Genomic DNA, 27,150 nt, shown 5'->3' on the forward strand with positions numbered 1-27,150 from the left:
ATTACATGAAGTACACATGAGAAGGGCAAGGAAACTGAGATACACACACACACACACACACACACATGACCTACTCCTGTCCATATGTCCATATGGACCATTGCTCCTCAGTCTTTAATTCTCTGGCATTTGGGGTCAGAGAACAGTCTCAGGTGTAGATGTAGAAAACCATCCATCTGCAGGAGCATAGTGAGTGAGAACTGTCATAACCAACCTCCAGGGTTAGGCAATATGTCCTGGCATGTTATACATTTATTGTTTATTCTTTTATTGTCCGTCATCATCCTCTAGAATGTAAGTTTCATGAAGGTAAATCCTTGTTAGTTTTATTCATTAATATATCCTCAGCTTTCTGGAATGTAGTAGGTATTCAATAAATAAATGATTGTGTATGTCTCAAATATTCTGGATACAGTGTTTCTTTTTTATCAACTTTATTAAGGTGCTACTCATATATAATCCAATAAACAGATTTTAAGTATACACTTCGATGTATTTTGACTAATGTGTATCCCTACATAAATAACCCCCCATCAGCATACAGAATATTTCCATCTCTCCGAAGTTCCTTCATGCCCCTTTCTAGCCAAAAACCCAACTCAGGTGACCAAGGACCTGATTTTCCATCACCATAGCTGATGTGTGACTGGTCTAGAGCTTCATATAAACAAATAACTTAGTATGTACTCTTTTGTATCTGACTCTTCCACCCAGCCTAGTTTTTTGAGATCCATGCATGTTACTATGTGTATCAATAGTTTATTCCTTTTCATTGTTGAGTAGAATTTATCTGTTAGTGGACATTTAGGTTGTTTCTAGTTTGGGGCTATTAAGAATAAAATAGATTTACCCAGACTCCACCTTTGCTTACATCATTCTTCCTACCGTAGGATTTGCCTGACCTTTTTTCTCTCTCACATGCAGGATTCCAATTACATGAGTACTGGCCAAAGCACAGAAAGCCAAAAGCTCTTCTCCTCCTGTTTATAAAACAGTTTCAAACTATCCACATATTTCAATAAAAATTTTATACTCCCTACCAGGATTAGAGCATAGCTGCATATTCTCTCAGAAGTCTGGGTTACCATCACACCTCCTAGTGATAGGTGATGCGATAAATATATGGATAAGAGCAAGGAGCATTCAGCAAGATAAGGAAGAGCTCACTAAATATTTTAAATCATCTTCTGGTGTGCCACTTTCAGGACAGCCCCAGCTATACCATAATAATGTGAGTAACCCAATGCTAAGCATATTAGATCTTCTCTGGCACCCAAGCTCTGAAACTCCTCTCTCCCCCCAGCTCTCCACTTGGCCCCCATCCAAGGTCCAGCATCCTAGTTCTTGTGCTGCCAGAAAGGATAGATTTAAGAGCCCAACAAAACACACAGCCAGTCAGCACCAAATCGCCTTGACTTAAAAAAAAAAATTAAGAAAGAAAAGAATAAGGCAGAAATAAATATTCTTGTAAAAATCTTTTTCTACATATATATTTCACATCCCTTGGGAAATTACCTAGGAGGAGAATTGATAGGTTATAGGGTAGATGTTTATTTAATTTTATAAGAAACACACTCTTTCCAAAGTGGTTGTACCATTTTAGAATCCCCTAGCAATGTATAAGGATTCCAGTTGATTAACATGTTCTCCTACATTTTAACCGAAGTGAAAACCATTATTTCTTAATGATGGATTAAATTTCAATGTAGGGCAGATGATATACAACTTACTCGTTGTAGCCTCATAAAATGACCAAGCGTGCTCCAGTAACAACACCAATTTCCTCAGAGAGAAAAATGACATATGGTACTCTTTCAAGAAAAATAAAAAGGAATAAGTGCTGCCTTGCATTCTAGTAAGTGAAAAATAGCTTCATTGTTGCTGCTGACACTGAAAATTCCATATCATCTGTCTAAAGTAGACACGTATATTGTTATGTATTAAAATAGCATTTACTATAAATGGAGTTGGTTATAGACAGTAACTGTTTGTAATCAAATTTTCACAAAGATTTTTGGTCAGTGAACTGAAAATAACCACGGATAGACAATGAATGGGCTAGGCTCTGAAGCTTTATGATCCATCTTGGTCAAAGTTCCCCTTCCTTAGCATCATGGATTTTAATATAAATGCAGTACTGGTATCAGTCTATCGATAGGCTTTACAAATAGTTCTGAATACTTTATGGTTGAGAAATAATCTTCTAAAAGAATGTCATATGTAATAATTTACCTCTTCTACAACAAAGTACCCCTGCCCCCAAGAGAAATAGAGCTACAAAGAACTGGTTTTCCCTGTGTATCAGAACACTAGATTGGAACATAAAGAAATTTTAAAGCACCAGGAGTCTGAGAGTCATGTTTCCTTGCCCTGGAGTGTCCAGGGCCAGTCAATCATGTAGTCCCACTCAGCCAGGAAAAACCGAATGTTTCCATCATTGCCATAGATAAAGACTTCTTTCTGTGACACCTATGTGTACTTTATGAATTATTCTCCAATTACTTTTGTGAATTTGTTTGAAGAAAGTTTTAGTTTTTGGGGAAATAAATTTTGTGAATTCTAGGGATATTGATCTTCTAAAAATTGATGGCAGACAGAGCTACCATTCCCAAGATGTCATTCTTTTACATGAAAATTCTTGGTCTATGATCAAAAGAGAGAAAAAAAAAATCACTTATCTCAGTTTTTGTTGCTTATAGAACAGGTATCTTTTGTCCTAATTACCCATCACCCACTTTGCCACTCCAATGCAAACACACACACACTTTTTCTCAGCACCCTGACATGGCAGGTACAGGTCGGTCAGTACCGACACCAGTACCTAGGTGAGGAACCCCTGAATGGGAAGAGTTAGGTCATCCCCCTTGGTCCCCTTGACCATATGCTTCACTCCCTCTTAAATGTGCTTAGCAACAAAGAAATAGTATGAATAGTGATGATTGGTCCGGATTTTTCCCTAAACAAAGCTCAGCATACATCTAAATAAGGACTGTTGCCAAGAAAGGTGTCATCACAGGAGGCTTTGCTTCTGCCTTGCAAAAATTTTTGAAACTTCCCCCCTGGAAAGCTTTTCAAGGCTTTGGTGCCACATTTTTTTTGACAGCAGCAATGATGGCGCACAACTTTCCATGAGCAGTTTATTTGATTTTTAAGAACATATATAGCAGAAAAAATTGTCATTTGCTGAGGAAAATACCTTGATAGAACACTTGTGGGTGGACAGAAAATGGTGTTGTGTGGCCTACCACAGTGGAATTAAACATGTTTCACAACATGATGGAATCTACAGCAAAATTCCACTTTACCATGGGCAAGGCACTTGGATATGTTCTCTTTGATTCTATTTTGTTTTCTTAAAATGCTTGTTTCAACTTATGGAATGAATTTCTCAGCCTGCTAACTGGTCACAACCTGCAAGTTGAAAAGCACTATTTTAGAAGGAATCAGCAAAACACAGAGAAAGCTAATCTCTGAATAAAAAAAATTAGTAGGAATTTAGAGAGGAAAGGGAGGAGTGGGGGGAGATGAGGGAAAAGAGACAGCACTGAGGAACATGGTGAAATGTTGGAAGCTAGAGAAACTGGTCAGGGAGAAATTCTTGGTGACAAAATGCATGGAGACTTCTAAGATGAGGGCTAATAATCTATCCTAATATGTCTAGAGGTAGCAGTGTAAAATAAATACAACCACCCTCATTGCTATAAAAAGTCATTAAAATTGTGCTGCCTATTATAGTTTTGTATTTGTTGTAGTTTAGAGAGATGGAATGAGAGTGATGTGTGCATAAGGCTGAACAAAAAGAGCATGCAAAATATGGCATGATCATTCAGAGGCTGAAATAGTTCGGGGAAGTAAAGCTCAGACCCAGTAGACACCATATAAAATAACTTCCTCCTTCTTCGTCCTCAAAAGAAACAAACAAACAAAAAACAGAAACAAAACATAACAAAAGACTTCAAAAGACTCAAAAAGATTTCAAGGAGACTGGATGTCTAAGGACTTGGGGAGTGGAGACAAATCTATTTTATTTGCGTTTCAAAGGCTAGGATGATGGCAGATAACTTCTAGGTTGTATACCCACAATTTTGTTCAGAGCCAAGTCAAGTGATTGGGGTAAGTTATCAAGCTGGGTATTTCTGCTTGGAACAAAACATTTCATAGGAAGCACACTGTCTGTTAAGCTCTGTCACAAGGAAAGCATCAAATACAGGGACTTAGGTCACTCTCTTGTTTTGCATACACCTCCTTGATTACTTCAGAGCTTGATGCCCGGTCTGCCATTGTGAAGACAGATTCTGCAGAGCAAAGTCTTCAAGCTCAAAAACACAAAACAAAACAACCTTGTCTCAACTTGTCTTAACATATATACTTTCTTAGGTGTCAGATGATTAGCTTTGATATTTGGTTTCTTGATCAGAGTAGAAGGAATCTGTTATATTCAATATTTATTCTTGCCCACTCTGGACCCTGTGCCAGTTTAACCCCTCCCCTCATTCGGTCATCAAATTTCTAAATCAGTTTTAACAAAAGTGGCTTGGAAATCAGTAGGCTTTGATCTACCAGATGGTGTCATCTGAAACTACTTTCACTGCTCCTGAATGCAGCACCCCAGGAGCCTGGGATGAGCATGGGTCATCTTTCTGCGCATTGCACATTGGCCACCAGGTAACTTTGCTCTTTGTCCAACTCCATCAGACAAGGGTTCTGCCTAAATTCTTAAGGCAGCTTATCCCAAACTCCAGTCAGCTTGACTTTGACCCTGGGTTCCTGTAGAGCCATTGAGTCCTCTCACGTTTACTCCTTGGGCAGGAATCCTAATAATTGTATGGATCCGTCCCATGCTGATACACACACACACAACTGACTCTTCCCAAGTCCCCGGAGCACCCACTGTCATATCCCATGCCAGGATCAGATCTTTTTAGAGACCAACATTGGTACAGATCAAATCTGGACATGATTATTTTAACCATTCACTCTCCCCATTCACAACAGTCCCTGGGCTGGCCCACGTGACCTCCCTCAATTTGCCTCACTTCATGTCACCTTCCACCTCTCACACCCTTTGCAGAGCAGGGGCCTCACACAACCTGTCTTGCGCTTGTACTCACCCAATGGCGACTCAAAATTAGGCCATTTTAACCTTCCTTTTGAGAAGAAATAACAAATATTAGACCTTTGCTGTTTCTCTCTCAAGATTTAATAGTATCTCCCTAAAAATATTTTTTATGTTCATACTTTCTTTTCAGAATAAGTTGGTTTACTTACCTGTATTTTCAACAACTTGAAGACTATCTACTGGAGAAATCCAAATCTCTGACCTCTGGAAAGCCACTTCACGCCTTGCCAAAGATGCCTGCCCTTTGTCCATGAAACTCCACACTCATCAGAAGCTCTTGCTCTTCACTTGGCTCACTCTGCCTCATCACAGAGGCTACTCAAAGATATTTTAAGCACCTTAATGTATGTTCTTTGCTTATCTAAGGAACAGTTATTTATGTTTATAGTTATTCTTATGCTTACATGAAATAACACATAAACAGAAATAGTATAAGATGGCCAACACTGCAAATAAAAGCATGGGCTTTGATATGATTTGTACTCCTCTGGTGGCAGGACTCACCCACACCTTTCTTTCTTCATACCCTATATATCTTCTTAAAATTCAAGTGTATTTAAATTAATTTTGATCTAAAAAATTTAGTATCCCAGTGTGCCTGGGTGGCTCAGTTGGTTGAGTGGCCAACTCTTGATTTCAGCTTAGATCATGATCTCAGGGTCCTGGGATCAAGCCCTGAACAGCGCTCCATGCTCGGCAGGGAGTCTGCTTGTTTCTCTGCCCCTTCCCCTGCTCATGCTTGTGCTCTCTCTCTCAAATAAATAAATAAATAAAATCTTTTTAAAAATTAATATCTCATTCTCAGAGATTATTGAAATAATACTATGCAATAGGACATGACAATTATTTCTCAACCATATTACCAACTCACAGAGACACAGGAAAACATATTGATAGGTTAAATGTTTCAGAATCACTGATCTCTCTTTAGATAGACTGGCATCTGAAGTACCCTGTTTCTTGGAAACAGAAGTTTCTCACCAATTATTTAATGAAACAATCATTCTGTTTTTGTTGAATGTGGGGTTTTGAATTCTAGCTTTTTTAATTCAGTAAGGAAAAGGAGTATCACTGATATTATAAAATTTCTTCTCTAAATCGAGAAGAAAGTTAAACAGCATACGTGATGGTAAAATGTATGCTTCTTTCAAAAATTCCTTACAAAACTAAAGAAGCAAATCACTACCAATCTCACTTTAGTTTTTGTCCAATACACCATAATAGTTCTCGAATATGTACTTTCTGGAGCTTCTACTGAGGCTCCTCCCTGTACTGGATTTGGTTGGGTGGCAGCAATAGAAGTAAGGGCAAGAATTATTCAAGAAATGACAGCTGTAGAATCTTTTTTGCTAATGTTGACTGCAATTCATCTATCAGAGCCACCTTATGCTCCTAATATGTGTGCTAATAACTTTGTCCCAGGAAAATTAGTCTAAGTAATTTTAAAAATTATTTCTGAATTTCAAGAATAGATGACATATTCTTGTATGAATATAAGTTGACCTTTGGGAATTCTACAGAAGCCTAAATGCATCATGGATTGAGGATCTGTTTGTTCTTCCCACTTTCCTCTTTAAGGAAATTTTGCAGCTCAGGAAAACGGACCTAAAAGAAAAAGAGCAGGAGATAGTAGCACAAGTAGGAGAATTTGCACACATACACACACACACACACACACACACACACACACACACACTGCCCTCTCTCCCCTAGAAAGGAGTCTCAATTAGGATTTCTCCACTGCTGCCAGGCTGTGCAAAGGAATGAATGCTCCTTCCTATATTCAAATAAAATATTACAAGATGCACATTAAATTACTATACAGAGACATTTTTTCATGTTTCAAATGTTATGGCTGGCAGCTCAGAAAGTTCCCGCAAGGTTACATTTACCTTGATGAATTCACACACCCCAGGGTCTGGTATCCGGCTTGAAGGTTAAGAAACCTGATTTTACTGAATACGTTGGAATTAGCTCTGTCACCCCTTAGAGGCAAACTTGCCTTAATCAAGTTCACAGAGACCAAATGCCTATTTATTATTATATAATGAGAAGTGAGCATATGGGAAGCCAAGTTATTAGAGGGTTTCATGGAGAGCATGGAAGCAGAACACAGGAGTGAGATGATCTTAAAAGGCATCTCCCAGTGAAAGGTGCGTCAAGACCCTCTCACCAGCTACAGGAATATCTCTGCCAGTGAAGCCATAATGTCAATTTATTACAAATGAAGTCTCCTCTTCCCTGGGTGGTATTTGGATGTCACAGCATTGGCCTGGGGTGGGGGAGCTCTCTTTTGTCTCAGCTTTCATTATTGACCAACCCCTGTTGGCTCATACATTTATGGATAATATCTTGGTTTCCATTTGTTCACAACCACAGCAAATAAGCCTATGTGTGCATGCTCTCCATGTACTCACAGCAGCAATTATGTCAATTAATAAATCCCCTGATAATTAATGAGCACATACTGTGTGCCCACCTGGGCAGAATGATGTATACATGAGAGGTAGTAGACGTACTCCAGCCCCCAAATGCTGTTGTCTGTGGAGGGAAAAATACCATATATAAATAAATTTTAATCCATAAATGGCCATTATAAAACCATGAATGCAACAGGAGTTTCAAATATAGAGGAATCACCCTTGAGTTAAAATAGGAGTGGCTTTCCGAAGAAAGTGGGACAGAGCTAGATTTTGAAGGGTGAGTAGAAAAAAATAATAGGAACTAATTTCCCAGTGTGGAAAAGTAACATAAACAAAGGAAAAATATGGAAATTAGTCCAAAGTCTGGATAGTATTAGAACATAGTAGGCACTCAAAAATTCATAAATAAATGTAGTTAAGGGTGCACAGTTGGACCACCATGAGAAATAACATTTACTAGCACAGGAAACCACAGACTCTCTTGAAAGCCACAAAGAATAATAATACAGACTTGATATCTTATTAGAGATACAAAAAATACTGGAGATTTACCTAGAATAATCATTTTCTAAGTTCCTTTCTTTTCTTTCACAATTAGAGGAAAGTGTTTTTATTGTGTCATAATTCCATCTGTAAAAGTTCTTGGAGCATGTGGGTGGTTCAGTTGGCTGAGCATCTGACTCTTGGTTCTGGCTCAGGTCATGATCTCAGGGTCATGGGATGCAGCCTGGTGTTGAGTTCCACGCTCAGCAGGAGGTCTGCTTCAGATTCTCTCTCCCTCCCCCCACTCATGCACTCTCTCTCTCTCAAATAAATAAATAAATCTTAAAAAAGAAAAACCACAGGGCTTAGTATAAAATTTCTAGACAAATTACATGCAATGACCCAAGTAGATAGTTTTATATAATAACTATTTACCCACTGCATTCTCTACAATTCTTCTGAAATTTGAGAGCTTCTTCCAACTTTAAAATCATGAGGGGGGAGGGACGCCTGGGTGGCTCAGTTGGTTAAGCGACTGCCTTCGGCTCAGGTCATGATCCTGGAGTCCCGGGATCGAGTCCCTGCTCGGCAGGGAGTCTGCTTCTCCCTCTGACCCTCCTCCCTCTCATGCTCTCTGTCTCTCATTCTCTCTCTCTCAAATAAATAAATAAAATCTTTAAAAAAAAAAAAAAAATCATGAGGGGGGAAACCCACTTATTCTCAATTTCCTCCTTTCCCTCTCCCTGCCTTCTACGTTCATTATTCATTTATCCATTCAACAAATATTTAGTGCTTATTCTTTGTCAGGCATGTGCTGAGAACACAGTATGCACTGAAGAAAAACACTGACTCAAAGCCTACCTTGTGGAGAAAATGGGCAGGAAGAGGTAAGTGAATAAGGCAGATTCACAGCAGAACTATCAGGGTGTTATATGATAAAGGAACAAAATGAAGTGGTAAAGAATGACAAGAGGGAAAACAGACATGGGGGCCTTGGGAGGCTTCTTTGAAAGGGAGACATTGAAGCCAAGACCTGCAGGATGCCCAGGACCCAGCTGTGCATGTGCCGTCTGAGTCTGTGCGTGAGAGTGTGTGTGTTTGTGCGTGTGTGTGTGAGCATGCTGGCAGGGAGTGGTGATGAGAGCATTGTGTTCCAGGCAGAAGGAGCAATGTATGGGAAGACCCTGAGACAGAGGGGTCTTCAGCCTGTTCGAAGACCCCAAAATGAGAGCAGTTTGCCTGGAGTGTGTTGGGTGAGAGGATGGGGCCATGGGAACAGATGAGCTGGTCTGGAACTTCACAGGCTGGCTTTGGAGTTCAGTCAAAGGGTGAGCAGCACCGTGACAGATTTATGCTTTCAAAGATCACCCTGGTTTCCAGGTGGAGACGAGGTTTGAAGGACACAAAATGGAAGCGTAGGAGATGTTGATAGCACTAGCACAGTAGCCCCGGTGTGCACTGAGGGTGGCTTAGCCTGGGATGAGTAGTTAGAGGGAAATGGGAGGATTTCAGACCCGTTTGGAGGTAGAGAAGTGAAACCTATTGCTGGTCTGGAGTTTAGGAGGGAAGGAAAGGTGAACACAAGAATGTCTGCTTACAGAGGAAGGAGCAAGATGGCGGAGGAGTAGGAGACCTAAATTTCGTCTGGTCCCAGGAATTCAGCTAGATAGTTATCAAACCATTCAGAATACCTACAAACTCAAAAGGAGATCGAAGAATGTCTGCTTACCTCTCTCCTCACCTTCCACATATATATTCCACAGTCTGTTAATGAATTTTTTTATAGAGTACAATTCATGGTGCCATCTTCCTCCCTCAAGTTAAAGAAAGGTTTAATAGCAATAAACCTAAAACAAATAAGCATTCTGATTTTAGGCAGTGTTATAAATAAGAAGTAGAAATAACTAAAATACAATTCTCAAGTGACACTTTTAATTGTATAAGAAAGACAAGCAGGAGATAATGGCATGCAACACATTTGTCATCAAACCAGAAACCATTATCTTTCATAAGGAATCTGTTAGAGAGACCACAGTTAAAGTTACAACCTGAACCCACTGGTGATTTAACTAACACGAGAGGGATTTAATCATATGAACCAATGTAATGTCAAGGAAAGTCCCACACACCTCCTATAGGATGGAAGTTTAGTCGTTGTATCCCATGATGCACCTGTCTCTGAGGACAACTGCCGCAGCACAGCACCCGGGTCCTGGCCCGCTCTCTGTTCCACACCACAGACAGCCCCTAAGGAAAGGTCTTCTCCTTCTCCAAGTGACAGGACATGGTACAAAGTGATTATAAGAAAGCCCCACCTTGGAATACACAGACTCTTTATGTGTAGAAATAGAGCAGAATTGCAAAAATGTTCTTTCAAAACCACCTCTAGAAATGGGCTTCTCCCCCTTGTCGATTGTGGCAAGTTGCAAAATTCAGTCCTAGATTCCTTCATCTCCTGAGTTCTTGCTGTAACACAGTCAATACCAGCAGGGCTTGTTCATTTTCAAGTCTGATCATTAAGCTAGAAGTGACTTAAAAGAAATAATTGTGCACGGGCGATTTGTTCCTTTCAAGCAGTAGAACATGGAGCTCCATTAACATCCTGTATTCTAAATCATAACTGTGGCCAAATAGATGCTGATCCAAGCACAAAAATCCTTCTCAGAATTTGCAGTTCAGAATTAGAAGGGTCTATCCTAATGCAATTTGGTTCACAAATGTTAGTACATAACACAAGTAACACTCTGTTTTTTAATTGTTTTTGTGTTGCCCTTCTCCCGTTTTTAGCAAGCACTGTGAGGCTGGATATCTTTAGACAGTCCCTGAGTTGCACAACGAATATATCTTAAAGACCTATCTTTTGTTCAGGAGCTGAGTCTGTCTGGGAGAAGAATGTCAGAAATTCAGAATGTTTAGATAGTGTATCTAGGTCATGTCTACATAAAGCAAACAGAGAAAATGGTACTTATGTCCCAGCAATGGCAGGAGCTGTATCTTGGTCTGACTTCTGTTTTAAATTGGCTCTGCATCCAATAGAGCAGGAAAAAGACTACTAGGGATTTAATTGTGTCCCCCACAAAATTCATATGCCAAAGTCCTAACCTCCAGTACATCAGATGTGACCTTATTTGAAAACAGGGTCATTATGGATGTAATTAGTGAAGATGAGGCCATCATGGAGGAGGATGTGCCCCTCTTCCAATATAACTGGGGCCGTTACAAAAGACATGCACACAGGGAGGTCGCATGTGAAGATCGAAGTTATGCTGCCACAAGCCAAGAAACTACCAGAAGTGAGGAGGGAAGCCTGGAGACAGACCCTTCCCTCGAGTCTTCCAAAGAAACATGTGGTACTTAGTCCTGGGAAACTAATTCAAGGATCTTACAAGTGCCCCACAGCACTCAACCTTCCCTATGAACTGCTATATTCATTAAAAGATCCCTTTCTTTCAAAACTATACTTTTTCTTTACTCAACTCAGAAGAACCTTTCTGCCTCGCCCAGGGCTTTTCCATCCTGGATGCATGTTAAAAACCCTCAGGTGATTCTGCCTGGGCAGAAATCTCTGTACATCTTCCCATGGGCCTGCATATTCAGCTTCATTCCCATGCAGGCAGAGTTCAGGTGGGAGACCACCCAAGCAAAGCACTGACACAGACAGATTTTCCTATTAGAAAGCAGGGTGAAACTAAGCAATCACGGGGGTGAAGCTTCTGTAGTAGAATTTCCAAACTTCTAAGTGATATCCACCTTGGGGTTCAGGAATGAGCAGAGAATTGGTGGGATAGGAGCTTTAGAAGATGGTTTACACGATGAACCAAGATATTTCCTGAGGTTAGTGAGCAGAAGGAGGACTCACATTGGGTGAGAGTTATGGAAAGGAAGAAGCATTCTGAGCACAGTAGAAGTTCTGTGGTACAGACCGCCTTTGAGCCCCTGCCCCATGAGCTCATGGGCAAAAGCATATATAACAGGAATAAAAAGTTAAAGGTCTGTAGCATTGAGAGTCAAGAATGAATGCTCTCACCCCCCAGAGAAGACTGCACTCCCGACAATGCACATGGCGAGCATCACTGAAAGCATAGGAAGCTGCTTCTAGAGCATCCACATCTGCACGAGGAATGACAAGCAAATCCTGCAATGAGGGGGCAAATCATCCTGCCACAGGGCAAGAGAATCATATTCAGAGCATGTAAAAACATTTCCCAGGAATTAACTCTTCTACAGGAATTTCAGGAGGTGCCATGGAAAGGGCGGATGGAGGAGGAGCCAGAGAAATACACTTATTTGTGATTCCTCTTGTCATCCTGATTTTCTTCCCAGGGAAAAGTGGCCTGGGAGTTTCTTCTTCACTGTAGCTGACATTATGGAGAGACTCATATATGAGCGCTGTGTCAGTCACAATAAACTCAAATCGAATTGGGAGTACTCGTGAGAGCTCTGATTATCTTGGACATTTTAACTAGTGAGTTCACACCATTATTATTTAAAAATCAATTTCATGAATGAGTGCCTATTTGCTAACACTCTCATCTTACCAAGGGAAGGAAAGATATGAATATATGATTGATATGCTTCAAGAGTCCTTAAAACTTGATACAAGTCACTGTAGAAAGGACTGGCACTGAAGAGGAGAGGCGTAAGTAGAGAGGTAGGACCAGCGCTGAGAGAAAAGATGGTGCAGTGCCATGAAGACCAATAGACCCAACACAATAGGCCCGGCGTGCTCCACAAACAACAAAAACCCCAGCCATTTAAAAATTGTCAAAAAGCCATATGATGTATTTCCAACTTCTTGAACGGAAAAAGCAACTGCCTATCTAATAAGTGCCCTAGTTACGATTCTGGGAAAATTGAATCCCACAGGAAGTTCCTCAAGATCAAATAAGTTATTGAAAAAACTATGAAAAGACACTAAAACTCTTAAATTCCATCTGGTCCCTTGCTCTCGCCAAAACACTAAGCTTATGATTCTGTTTGCAACCCTCCAGAACCCAAAAACGGTCTGAAGGCATGACAAGAGCACCAAATAGCCCTCCCTTCTATGGAAGGAACCTCCTTTCCCTGGCACCAAGGACATCGACTTTTCCCTCATATTTCCCATCATAAATTCTGTCACCATGTTTTACAGATGCCCTATTTATGAGGCTAAGTGTTGAACTTTTGGCTTAAAGTCTTCTGACGTGTGAGTTTCTCCCTTCTGACCCACTGGGTTTGAACATAGCTCCCCTGTGAGCTAACACTGGACACCATGTCTGACTGGGCTTTTACAGCTGCCTCAGGGTGCGGTGCCCAGTAAGGCCCCTGAGAGAAAGGGGGGAAGGAGAAGAGACTGCCGCTCAAAGCACGTTGGGATATTCCCAGCTACACATGTGGTGTGAGTGGAGACGGGGAGACATTGAACAGGAAAGCACAGACACACTTGAAGTAGGGCTCCACAGAAAATGAGCAGAAACCCAAGGATTACGTTAGGGTCACAACTCCACACCAACCAATCAGAATGTCAGTCTATGAGGACTAGAGAGAAAAGATGTGTTGATAAATTAATCATTATGTTCAGTGTTTCTTAAACTTAAAAAAAGAAAAAGAAAAAGCCCTTACTATGTCTTCTTCTCTCCACCAGCCTAGAAGTTTTGTGTCACCTTTTACTTTCTGTAGTTGGCATTATGAAAATATAGGCATATGGGAAAAAATTTCAGCTACAAATACCACTTCCCCATGCCATCATAGTCTTCTCTGCTGGGTTTTTGTCTCATACATTTGGAGGAGAAAGCAGTAGCCATTTCTGGGAATAGGATGTTGCTTGCTTCAAGTAGGTGTGGATGAGGGGAAGTAGCAAGTGTCCTCACCCAGAGAGGATGGGGTAGTGTTACAGGGAGCAGCGCAAAAGGACTCCCTGTGCTACAGAGAAGGTTTTCATCTTGGTCTCAATGTTCAAGTTATTCATCCCAACAAAAAAGAAATATTAGAACATGGTTCCCATCACTGTTAAGGAAGTAAGTCCACAATGCCTTTGAGCAAGAGGCACAGATAGAGAAGAGCTACAATACATTTGCATCAGGGATGACATTATTCCTGGGGTGATAAATAGCCGCAGTGGGTGTTTTTGCAGAATGCTGGGTGGAGAGCAAACCTCTTGGAAAGCCATGATAAAATTCTGCATTCGTTTTGAACTTCAGTTTGGTGGTTTTGGTTTTTGTTGTTTTTTGCAGAAGTACTGACTGCAGCTTCTGCATTTTTTTCAAAATCTCAAAAATAGTGATTTTTATATCTACCTATGCACATCAGGCAGTTTTGAGACAGAATGACATAAGATATGTCTGGAGCAGGACTCTTCAAACAGAATCAGAACACAAATCATGTAAGATGCAGTAAGAGAAGTCACCAGCCCTACTTGACGGCAGATGCCATCAATTTCTATCGAGGAAGACTCAGAAGTTTAGAAGCTCTTATCAGAACATTATGATGTGTTAGTCTGGTTCAAGCATAAATGTACTCCAGTTAACTGCGTGATGAACTATTCTCATTCCGTAAATTAATTCCGTTTCAAATAAATTTACTGGAAACGATCTGCAGACCAGAAAGCACACTAGATAGGCCTTTGGAGATACAAAAAGTAGAGTTCAATCATTCTCAAAATCCTTTTACGTTTTCACAATTCCTAGTTAAATCTCCCTCCGAATGTTTTCATAACAAGCCAGGTGGAGCCCAAAGGACCAGTCACAATTCCAGTGGCCAGAGAGAGTGTGCAAAATCGGTCAGCCTCCTAGCTGGAGAATTCTGCCTTAAAGCTTTCATCCAACTGGAGGTGTTGCATGTTCAAAATGCATTCACTTTTTTCCCAATTGGATATTTCCATGAACTACTTTTCTGATTGTTTTTAGAAACTATTTGGTAACCATACCATCCCACCAACACAGAATTCTAAAAGTTCAAATGAAACTTTTGAAACCAGACACCTAAAGTACATTTTGGACCCTCTAAAATTTTGAGGTGGATATTTTTGAAATCGTGCTCATTAATGCATACTCCTTTACTAAAAATGGAGCAGCCGTGGTTGAGCTAATGCATACGTGATCTAACAACCTGGAAATCTGGGGATTTCCAACACCTTGCTTTCATCTCTGGGCAAAACTATGAACTTTCATTAAAATGAAAATCAGTCTTAAAGAGCTTGGACACTTTCAAGCTGTGAGCATCAGCCATATGTGCAAACCTGGGCAAGTTTTGTCTCTGTGGGATTTTGTGAGTGGGAGGAGGAAATGGATGATCAGATGACTGGACAGATGTTCAAAGAGATCCTGGCATGGCAAGACAACCTGCATCTATTTCAGCTTCCTTAGAGAGAAACTGAAAGAACAAACAAATGCCCGGAGCAAATTACAGGCTGGTTGATAAAGCAACTTAAAGACACAAGATTCCAATTAATAACAAACACATTTTCTTAGGAGCAAAAACACTCACTGAGAAAGGAAATAAAACTACCATGCGGGTACCTAGTAAATATGTAACCACCACAAAGGGGTTGAACTCAGGACAGTTGCTCAAATCTATGCTTTGTGGCTTATGTAAAAAACCAAAGCCTAAAACTTAATCTACAAAAATCCCAAGTAAGCTTTCCTCTGCTTCTGGTCTCAAAGAAATGCTGTGAGTAATGTTTTCTTCTGCTTTCAGTGAATCACAATTCCTATGTAGGAATTGACATATGAAAAGAAACTGAGAAAAGCTGTCTGGAAACCCAAGAAAATGAAGAGAAAAGAAAAGAAAAAGAAAATGAAGAATCTTAAAGAATCTGTGATATGTTACTCTGTAAGGGATCTGGCTCACTGAGTTTTCTCACTCCCGGCATTGCAATCATGACTGTACAAGACCAGTAGAGTTACAATGGGTCCAGTTGGATAGAAACATGGCTGCCATGACACTTACTGTAACATCATTAAACTCACCCTGGTACCAACTGGCTAGAACCATTTTACTCCTGTCTTCGTGGGGTCCACAATTCTAGCTCTTCAAAACCAATCAGCTTCTAAACTGTCTGAGTTACATAGAGATACTGATAGATGGGCAGGGTTGCTTAAGCTGACTTCATATCCTCTCAACAGGCAGTGATGAGGATTCGTTAAAAATGTATTTTGCCAAAACATGTGGTTGCCTTCTTTACACAAGATATTTTGCTCTGGGACCTCCCTTTACCTGGCCAAATGCCTTCCTTGGCTTTGACTGAAGAGTATACTAGCAAAAATATGTCTTACCAAAAAAAATGCTTGCAGTCTCAGTTGTCAACTAAGAAATAAAAGCTGAATTAATTAGCTTCTCCTGTCTCCCGACTCCCCAAGGTGGGTACTTATCTGTTTCTCATTTTCCTAACTAAGCTGTTATAGATTTTTCAATAAGTTAGAGATTCTCTACTACTTTTAATTGACTTAAGTGTATTTAACATGAACAATGAATAAATAAAATGAATATGTATGTTCATACAAAACCCTCACAAGAATATTTTTAGAAGTTTTATTCATGATCACCGAAAGCCAATCACCTGTCTAGTGGGTAAGCAAAGGGTGGTATGTCCATACATACAATGTGATGCTACTCAGCAGGAACATTTTTATCACTCTTGAACCCTGTAGAAACATGCAAAGGCCTAAAATACATTAAGCTAAGTGAAAAAAGCCAAATTCAAAAGGTTATACAATGGGATTCAATTTACATGACGTTCCGGGCAATGCAAAATTAGAGGGACAGAAAACAAATCAGTGATTGCCAGAGTCTGCAGAAGGGTTGACAAAAAGGAACTCACAAGAACTTGAGGTTTCATGAAACTGTTCTGTGATTGTGTTGATTATACAACTGTATGCATTTGTCAAAAGGTGAGATTAAAGCGTATACAAATTATGCCTTAATAAAAAATGAAAAAATAAATTAATAACTGCACTCCATTTTAAATTAGAAATTTAAAATAATGGCTAGGTCATGTGAGAGATGAAAAGAAATAGGATTCATTCCAAGGCTGAACTTACCTGGCATCTAAGTCTCCAGATTCAAGGGCATGACTATTGATATTAAGAAGTTATAAGAAAAATTAAGAAAAAAATTAGAAGAATCAAGTGCATACAATTTCTGCCTCCCTCAGCATTTGCTCCCCATCAGTGGCTGCTCATAGTTTGTCATCATAATTTAAGACTTGTATAAGGGCAGGTAAATCTAAATTTATGAATGGATCATGCTACCAAGACCCCTTCCAAAGGCAGTTGTAAATGGGAGGTGTGGTGCATGAAAAGTGTTACACCTGGCAGGTGGATTTCTAGACAGTCCTTCAAAACCTGTGTACCTACAAGGCAGGTCAGTAATGAAACTCTCAGGTCTAGCCAGTGTTTAGAAATAATTGGGCACAAGGCATGTGCAGAAGGGAGTGAGTGGGTCTGGATCAACACATCCTTTCCTTGTTGTAGGGCCAGTCCTAGACAAACATTAGTGGTAGATGACTTGAGTGTTTGGCCTGCTGCCCTTTCCATAACTCTCTTCCCAATCTCCTTGCACCTTGTCCTAGGTGACTGTTGTCAAGAGACTTTAGTCCTTAACAATGGGAACATTCTCAAGTCCACCCTTGCCACCAACTTCACCAGCTGAATTTTAGGAGAGAAATGATTTCCTATTACAAACATTGCTTCACATTACAGTATAAAGGACAAAAGGGATCTTTTGATTATTTCAGGGGATCTAGAATTAAAAAGAAATATATCACTGAGTCAAAAGGAAAACTGGTCATTTATCTAGTTTAACATCACTTTTTTTTTTAAGATTTTATTTATTTATTTGACAGAGAGAGACAGAGCGAGAGAGGGAACACAAGCAGGGGGAGTGGGAGAGGGAGAAGCAGGTTTCCTGCTGAGCAGGGAGCCCGATGCGGGGCTGGATCCCAGGACCCAGGGATCATGACCTGAGCTGAAGGCAGACGCTTAGCGACTGAGCCACCTAGGCACCCAACACCACTTATTTTTAAATAAAGTTTGGCCTAACATTAAGTTTCTTGCCCAAGACAAGATCTCTTTAGCCCAAGACAAAAATCACAAATTCATAACAAGGTAAAAAAAAAGAAAAGAAAAAAAAAGAAGCCAGGTTTTTATGTTCAGTGTATGTAAACAAAGTTACTGTTTTGGACTGAATTAATCCCTGATATCATTTGTGATTTTTCTAGGCTTTTTCTCTATTCCTACAATCTCTACATAAACAAGTGGAAGGGTTTATATATGTAAATTCTCAACACTTGCAAATGAATTCATGTGATAAAAATCCAGCTTTTCTTTTTATTTCAAAGCAGTAGAAACCTGTAGCAATCCTGTCAAATAATTTTTCCCAAGCTTCAATCATTTGGACACTACCGTCACAATTTTTGCCATACCCGACACCACTGTGCTAATATGTCTTTAAGATTTTTCTTTAGCTGAAATTACATTAAAAGGAAACTTTATATTACCACTTACAGGATTGGAAGTTATACTCATTCTGTAACACATGTAGAAAAGTGTTTAAGAACACTTGGAATAGAGATGTTTTTAAGAACACTACTTAAAAGATGCATTGAGAACAGTAAAAACAAAAACAAAAAACCAACCCAATAATTAATTAAAATAAATATATCACTCTTAAGATAAAATTTGAGAAAGTGAAAATCAGCCCTGTTGGGGTTCCTACAGGACTGGAATTTTCCTAATAGAACATCAACAATATTTCTAACAGAACCTATGCAAAACCGCAAAATAGTTGCAAAATGGCCAAAAATTCTTTCTCCTAAATGATCAGTGCTTTACAAAAATAAATTCCAAGTGGATTAAAGAACTAAATGTGAGACCTGAAACCATAAAAATCCTAGAAGAGAACACAGGCAGTAAGTAACCTCTTTGACATCAGCCATAGCAACTGTTTTCTACATAGGTCTCCTGAAGCAAGGGAAACAAAAGCAAAAAAAGCTACTGGGACTACATCAAAATAAAAAGCTTCTGTGCAGTGAAGGAAACAATCAACAGAACTAAAAGGCAACCTATGGAATGGGAGAAGATATTTGCAAATGACATACCCAAAGGGTTAGTGTACAAAATATATAAAGAACTTATACAACTTAACACCCAAGAAACAAATCCAATTAAAAATGGACAGAAGACATGAACAGACATTTCTCCAAAGAAGACATCCAGATGGCCAACAGACACATGAAAAGATGTTCATCATCACTCACCATCAGGGAAATGCAAATCAAAACGACAATGAGATACTACCTCACGCCTGTCAGAATGGCAAAAATCAGTAACATAAGAAAAAATAGATGTAGGCAAGGATGTGGACGAAAAGGAACATTCATCTACTATTGGTGGGATTGCAAACTGGTGCAGCCACTGTGCAAAACAGTATGGAGTGTCCTCAAAAATTAAAAATAGAACTACCCTACGACCAGCAATTGCACAATTGTATTGCTGGATATTTAATCAAAGAATATAAAAACACTAATTCAAAGGGATACCTGCACCCAATGTTATAGCAGCATTATCAATAATGGTCAATTTATGGAAACAGCCCAAGTGTCCATCAACTGATGAATGGATAAAGAAAATGTGGCATGTATATATGTGTGTATATATATATGGAATGGACTACTACTCAACCATAAAAAAGAATGAAATCTTGCCATTTGCAGCAACATGGATAGAACTAGAAAGTATAATGCTAAGCAAAATAAGTCAGTTAGAGAAAGACAAATACCATATGATTTCATTCATATGTGGAATTTAAGAAACAAACCAAATGAGCAAAGGGGAAAAAAGAGAGAGCGAAAGACAAACCAAGACAGACTCTTAACTATAGAGAACAAACTGATGGTTACCAGAGGAGAGGTTGGTAGGGGGATGGGTTAAACAGGTGATGGGGCTTAAAGAGTGAACTTGTCATGATGAGCACCTAGGGATGTATGGAATTGTTGAATCACTATACTGTACACCTGAAATTAATATAACACTGTATGTTATCTAACTAGCATTTTTAAAAAGCTTTTTAAAAATTAAAAAAAAATTTTAATGATCAATGTTTTCTTATGATCAACATTCCCAGTTCCCCCTTGTTCCTCCCATCGTCTGAGCAAAGTTCACTGAGATATCCATTTGCTGAAATAACAACAATCCAAAACTGAGCTCAGCTCCCTCAACCCCTATACTAGCCTGCTAGAGCTGCTGTAACAAAGTCCCACATACTCAGCGCTTAAAGCAACAGACAGTTCTGGAGACTCCTGGGTTTTACCAGGGCCATGCTCTTGCTTCTTCTAGCTTCTGGTGTTTGCCAGCAGTCCTTGGCAATTCCTTTGTTTGTAGATGCTTCACTCCAGTCACATGGCTGTCTTCTGTGTGTCTTCACATCGTCTTCCTTCCACGCATGTCCACATTTCTCCTTTTTATATGGACACCAGTCATACTGGGTTGGGTTTCACCTTAATGACCTAATTTTTTAATTTGTTTACCTCTGCAAAGAATCTATTTCCAAATAAGGTGACATTCTGAACTACTAGGGGTTAAGATATCAACATATCTTTATAGGGGACACAGTTCAACTCATAATACCTCCTTCTTAGAACCAGTCAGCACAAGCCCAAACTCTGTAGTAGGTGGCTCCCCACTCCCTTTTACCAGGATGCCTCACAGATCCTCCATGCATCTCCTTTCTGCAGCAAGCTGAATGATCTTAATTTTGGCCTCAGATGGGCTCCTGGAGGTCTTGGACAGCAGGACCTCAAAAGTTCTATCATTTTGGATCGTCTTACCACCATGGTAGATGCGACATGTTTTTGCTAAACTCTGTTTTAACAAGCCCAGTCTAAGCCCAGTACTAACCAAATGTTTAAAGCTGGGTAGTATAATATAATGCTTAGAGCTTATAACCAAACCACAAAACCACATGACCAGCCTTCAGTTGGAAGCATCTCAAGTTACCAGCTGTAAGTTACTGATTCTCTAAACTCCAGACATCTGATCTGTAAAGGTAGGATAGCACATTCCTCATTTTGCGATGAACATCATATTAAGTAATGCATACAAAGTGCCCACTCAGCACAGCCAGGGCATGTGCTAATTATTCAATTAGTGTTGGCAATAATGATTGATGGTGATGTTAGATCCATAAAATTTCAGAAGGACGGAGCTAGACTTGTCCTTAGAGATCCTGGTCCAGCCTCCACATCTGTTGGAGGGAGAAGCTAAGCTATGGATGGATTAGGTGTCACATGAGACCACTTTGAAGTGTCTCTGGTTCTCATTGTCAATGGCACTCAGAATCAAAGACCTTTGCTGAGCTCTTCAATTAGACACAACCTTATGTAAGTGCTCTTTCCTGAAAACAAAGCACAGGCTAATGAACTGTTTCCTATCAGGATCTAGTTTTCTATCAATTCCTTTCAAATGTCAATGTTAAATCCTCAGTGGGAGGATTTAATCATACCGAGGGTGGAAACAGAAAGTGTGGCTTATACTAAGCATAATAAAGTTGTTTTTAGAAGTGAATTATATTGAATTACATTAAATACCACTTTTTTTATTCCTCCACCTGGCCAAGTAAACAACTGAAATTAAGCTTTATAACTAACTTTAAAAGTCCTAGAACACAGAGTTTTTCTAGCACTCTACATTTAAACACGATCCAAAAATCCAAAAGGAAATGGTAAAAATGAGTACCCTTAAAGAAAAGGAGAAAATTTAAAATTATAAAATACATCTATCTCTTTAAATTTTATTAACCCTTGATGTTTAAATTAATCCTTTGCGGTGTATAACACAATTTTTAGTGTTTTCCTTTATTCCTCTGGCTTCAGGAAGTCAGAATCGAGCCCAGCACTAAATTCAATGCAAAGATTTAGCAACATCATTACCTTGGGTTTCTGGTATGATTTCTTATGTATACCTTCCTTTGTCTTCTCCCTTCTTCCTCCTTTCTGATCACTTTCTTTCCCAGTGACCTTGAATCTTATACTCTTTCATTCATTCTCATATCTATTGTGACTCTATTTAAGGAGTAGTTGTTGGCAAAGTGAAAATGGAAGGCTGCTCTGGGCTGACTTGTATCTCCCTGAAATTCATCTACTGAAGACCTAATTCTTAGTGCCTTGGCATGTGTCTCTATTTGGAGATAGGGCCTTTAGAGATATAATTAAGGTAAGACAGGGCCTTTCAGCTGGCCCTAATCCAATATGACTGGTGTCCTTATAAGGAGAGGAGATTAGGACACAGACCACACAGACAGAGGATGACTGTGTGGGAACACAGCAAGAAGACGGCCATCCACAAACCAAGGAGAGAGGCCTCAGAAGAAACCAAACATGCCCACACGTTGATCATGGACTTTTAGCCTCCAGAATTGCGAAAAAATAAATTTCTATGTGTAAGCCACCCACTCTGGTATTTTGTTACAGGTGCCCTGGCAGACAAATATGAAAGTGCAAAATCCTACATCAAAGAGCTCACCACTTAGAGGGACTGGTAGGAAACAGAAAGTCGAAGTGTGATGACTTCTGTGACACAGGAAGCATGGGAGAAGAGCTGCTGCTCAGACTGAGGGTGGCGGATGAGAGAGAAGGCTTCCTGGAGAAGGAGAAGGTACAGAACATACCAAAGAAACAGCGTGTGTTCAGACGAAGACGGAGATAAACCACGCAAGGCATTTGAGAAAGTGCACAAGGTTTGTCATAGCTGAAGTGTGGGTTGAAAGTGGGAGGGGGAATGAGGGAACAGGTTGGAGAAGTAGAAAGGGCCAGATCAGAAGAGGCCTCGTTTGCCATGCTGAGGGGGTTGGTCTTGTGCCAGAGGGCAAAGGGCAGCTACCGAGGGACTTAAGGAGGAGACAGTCGGAAGATCACTATGGAAGGATTATAAAGAATGGATGGGGGGGGCGCTTGGGTGGCTCAGTCGTTAAGCGTCTGCCTTCGACTCAGGTCATGATCCCGGGGTCCTGGGATCGAGCCCCACATCGGGCTCCCTGCTCGGCAGGAAGCCTGCTTCTCCCTCTCCCCCTCCCCCTGCTTGTGTTCCCTCTCTAGCTGTCTCTCTCTCTGTCAAATAAAATCTTTAAAAAAAAAAATTTTTTTTTAAAAGAATGGATGGGGGTGTGATGATCCTGAACACAAAACGCCTGGCCAAGGGGCCCCTAAAGCAGTCTAGGGGAGGGATAGTGAGGATCTGAAGGAAGGCACTGGCACTGTAGATGGTTGAGGTTTGGTGATCAATTGGATGTTGTCAGTGAGGAAAAAAAGATGCCTGTGACAGTCTCCAGGCCCTATGGTTTGGGTAACTGGGCACTAGGGACTAAGAACAGGAATAGTTTGAGAGGCAAGTGATGTGTTCAGTTATCCCCATGCAAGGCAAGATTTAGGCAAGCCAGTGAAACAAATGGTTGGAGAAATAGGTCTTGAGCTCAGAATGAACCTTGAAAATACAATGGTAAGTGGAAGAAGCCAGACACAAAATGCCACTTGCTTGGTCTGTTCAGGCTGCTATAACAAAGTACCATAAAGTGAGTAGCTTATACACAACAAATATTCATTTCTCATGGTTCTAAAACCTGGGAAATCCAAGATCAAGTTACTGGCAGATTCAGTGTCTGGTGAGAGGCCACCTCCTAGACAGCCATCTTCATGCTATGTACTCAATGGTGGAAGGGGCAGGGGAGCTTTCTGGGCTCTCTTTTGTAAGGGGCACTAATCCCATTCACAAGGGCTCCACCCTCATGACCTAATCACCTTCCAAAGGTTCCACCTCCAAATACCATCAGCTTGCGGTTAGGTTTCAACATATGAATTTTGAGAGGCCACATTCATACCATAACAGCCACATATGGTAGGATTCTATTTATACCGTGTCCAGAACAGACAAATCTAGAGACAGAAAGTAGAGTAGTGGTTACCAGAAGCTTGGGCAGAAGGAATTCAGGGGGGATTAATTATGCTTTTATTGCTAATGGGTACAGGGTTTCTTTCTGGGGTGATGAAAACATTCTGAAATTACACAGTGGTGATCATTATACAACCTTGTAAATATGCTAAGACCCATTGAATTATGCACTTTCAAAAGTGTATAATTTGTTTGTGAATTTATATGCAATTTATGATGTGTGAATTATATCTCAATAAAAAAAGAATTTTGGACACAGAAGAAAAATCAAACATAATGTAGAAATGATTTTTGAAGTCACAGGCTTGCATGAGTTTCCCCAGGGACAGTAGAAAAAGTCAAAAAGTTATTAATTATGCTTTTATTGTAAAAAACCTTAAGTCCTCTTAGAAAGTGGCCAAGATAGGAACAAACAAATAAGCATGAGGCTTTCCTCATCTTTTGGAGGAGCTGACTGTCAAAATATCTGCGACTCCTTCATAATTTATTATACAATCTTGGATAAGATGCATGACAACAACACACTGAACCAAACCTTGCAGTGTCCAGACCCTGTTTGGGGCTGAGCTTTGCTCCAGTACTTGCTAATATGTGCTATTCAGCTCACGGCACATGTCCATCTGCGAATGGAACCTAGTCTATATGCAGATGTCAGTGTAATAGTTGATTCACTTAACTATTGGTCAGCATCCCCATTAGGGGCTGTTAGCACCTCAAAACAGTGATTGCTGGGTATTCTTTGTTTTGAACTAGCTTCTTGCTAAATGTTGGCTGTGGAAGGAAAGATAGTGGATGGTGGCTAATGATACAGATATATAAATTGCAGAGGTAGATTTCTTAACTTCTTTAAGGCTGTCGTTCTAGTTAGTGAATACTTCTTAAGTGCAATATACTTTAAAACAGTGGGATTTTGCCCACCGTCTACCTCCCGGACATTTGACATGGTCTGGAGACATTTCTGACTGTCAAGACTTCACAGGGAGTAGGGAGAGAGATTTCTACTCTGTCTAGTGGTAGAAGCCAGGGATGACGCTGAACATCCCATAAGGCATAGGACAGACCCCACAACAAAAATTATCCAGCCCAGTATGTCCATAGTGTTGAGGCTGAGAAACTCTCCCTCAAGGTAATGCTGACATGTAATGGCCATAATATTAACAGGAGACCCTCCATGTTTCAGGATCATAAATGAGGCAATGTGGCATAATGATTTGTTGTAATGAGATCAGATTGGGACAGGACTTATGTAAACTCTTAACCAATTTTTTCTAAACTTCTGCATCGGAAAGTCATAACCATTTTAAATAGCCCAAATGGCATTACATAACACATGCCTTACATCCTCTGGTCCTTTCTCTCTTTGCTCTTGCTCACACATTATCTCCCTCCCTATCACAGAATGCAAAACAGTGGGGAAGCTATAACAAACAAGGGAGCATCACCTTCATCACCGATCTGTGGAGATCCTCAACGTGGGCAGACCAATTTGCCCGGAGCAAACAGAAAGAATGTTGATTTTGGTTTTTTCTCTATTCATTTAAATTAATGAATGAACGAATGAAGAAGCTAGTAAAGCAAGTTTATGGCCTGGTCAAAGTTTGGCACTTCTTTGAAAGTTTCACCTCATTATGTGGGTTTAATATGAACATGAAATCAGCTTAATTAATCTTGACCATCAGAGCTATAAAAATTCTTCCCAGCAGGATTTCCCAGAAGCCCTAGGGCCTGTGTAAGGCTAATTTAACCACTTAACTCTTCCTCTTGAACCAGAACCCTGTGACTTTCTACATTCCCCCTTCCTAATAAAGAAGAGGAAAATGAGCACTACAGATAGTGAGTGAGTATAGATGGACAGATGACAGAAATGTGCCCTGTTTTATGTTCTACAAAGATAATTCATCACTCAAACTTTCAGCTCCTTTGGAATGGAGTAGTCTGCCTGTTCTCGAGCCTGAGGGCCCAAGAGGATTTGAAAATATTTCTCCTCCAATTTTCTGTCAACTGTGATAAACCAGGGTGTAAATGTTGACAGCTTGAGGAATGAAGACAAAGTCTTTTTCCACAAAAGAGCCACACTTCTGGGCCTCCCTGCCTCTCTTGAAGTCATTTGGCGGGAGTTGGCTTGCCTTCAGGCCAGAGTGACAGGATTACCAAGGATTCAGATTTTCTCCAAAGAAAGAAGGGGTAACTCTATGGGTTTTAGGTTCTAATTTGTAATCACTCTGTTTTTACCTTTGATTTGTCATTGCCCAGGTGACCACTGGCTATTCAACACACTGTGTTATGAATATGAAAATGAATAAAGAACAAAGAATAGATGATTCTACTGACCATCAATGCCAAAGTAACTGGAAGCCAACGGCTCACACACAAAAAAGTTACTTGCTAAATAAGGTTAAAGGTAAATCCAAAATCCCCATCAATCTATTAAAATGAAACAAATGAATCAGCATTCTTTAGATAAGAAAAAAATTCTAAAATTCTCATTATTTCATTCATTCATTAATCCAAAACAGAAAATATAGACTCTGTCCATGTAGCAGATAAAGTCTACTTTGGAAAAATGTGCATATAAATATGTAATTATAAGGTAAGGCAGAGAAAGATAATAAGTGAAATAAAATTTTTCAACTACTCTCATAACTTGCAGAATGAAGTCCAAACTCCATAGCTCATCACATAACACCCTTTGTGGTTTGGCTCCTGGCTACATTCCCTGCCTTATTTCCCAACACCTCTCGCTATGTTATGTTTACTTCCACCGAAATGAACTACCACCACCACGCTTTTGTTCATAGTTTTTCCCGTTAGCTGAAATATTCTTCCCATCTCCCTTTTCATCCAATCAACCCTTTGCCTTCTTCAAAATTGGACCCAAGCATTGCTTTTGTAGAAACCCTTCCACGAAGTATCTTCCTTTGCTACCCCTGAAGCCTAGACTTCTCTTTGTCATCACACCCGCATAGTAAACACTATTTCATTTGTCTTCCCAACTATGTCCTTGAGTGCCTAACAAAGACCATGAGCAGTGCAAGACTTAGAAAATAAAGAGATTAAAAGAGAGCTCACGTGTCTTTTAAGTTGTACCTAAAAGAAGGTAGAGTTTGGACCTTCAGAGGTCAGAAGAGGGTATTCTGCCCAGATGGATGGAATGAAAGTAAGAGCAAAGTTATGCACAAAATCGGTGTAAGTACAGAGGAGATCCTGC

The 27,150-nt window shown here is 40.0% G+C and overlaps 1 long non-coding RNA gene across 4 annotated transcripts in view; it reads right to left on the reverse strand.

The window, feature by feature from the left end:
- Positions 1 to 1,531: 1,531 nt before the first annotated feature.
- LOC118540814 (uncharacterized) overlaps positions 1,532 to 27,150 on the reverse strand; it is a 48,661-nt gene continuing 23,042 nt past the window's right edge. Inside the window, exons 3-6 of one of the 4 annotated variants that reach the window (XR_013449011.1) lie at positions 17,043 to 17,075; positions 9,755 to 9,872; positions 7,599 to 7,660; positions 1,532 to 6,724 (exon numbers count right to left, since the gene is read on the reverse strand). This is a non-coding gene — a long non-coding RNA (uncharacterized LOC118540814). Of the gene's footprint in view, positions 6,725 to 7,536; positions 7,661 to 9,754; positions 9,873 to 17,042; positions 17,076 to 27,150 lie in introns of all 4 variants that reach the window. The other 3 variants (XR_004919814.2, XR_013449010.1, XR_004919815.2) reach the window with 3 other exon arrangements.

This window comes from Halichoerus grypus, chromosome 6 (genome assembly GCF_964656455.1).
Source record: "Halichoerus grypus chromosome 6, mHalGry1.hap1.1, whole genome shotgun sequence".
In the NCBI taxonomy this organism is placed as follows: Eukaryota; Metazoa; Chordata; class Mammalia; order Carnivora; family Phocidae; genus Halichoerus; species Halichoerus grypus.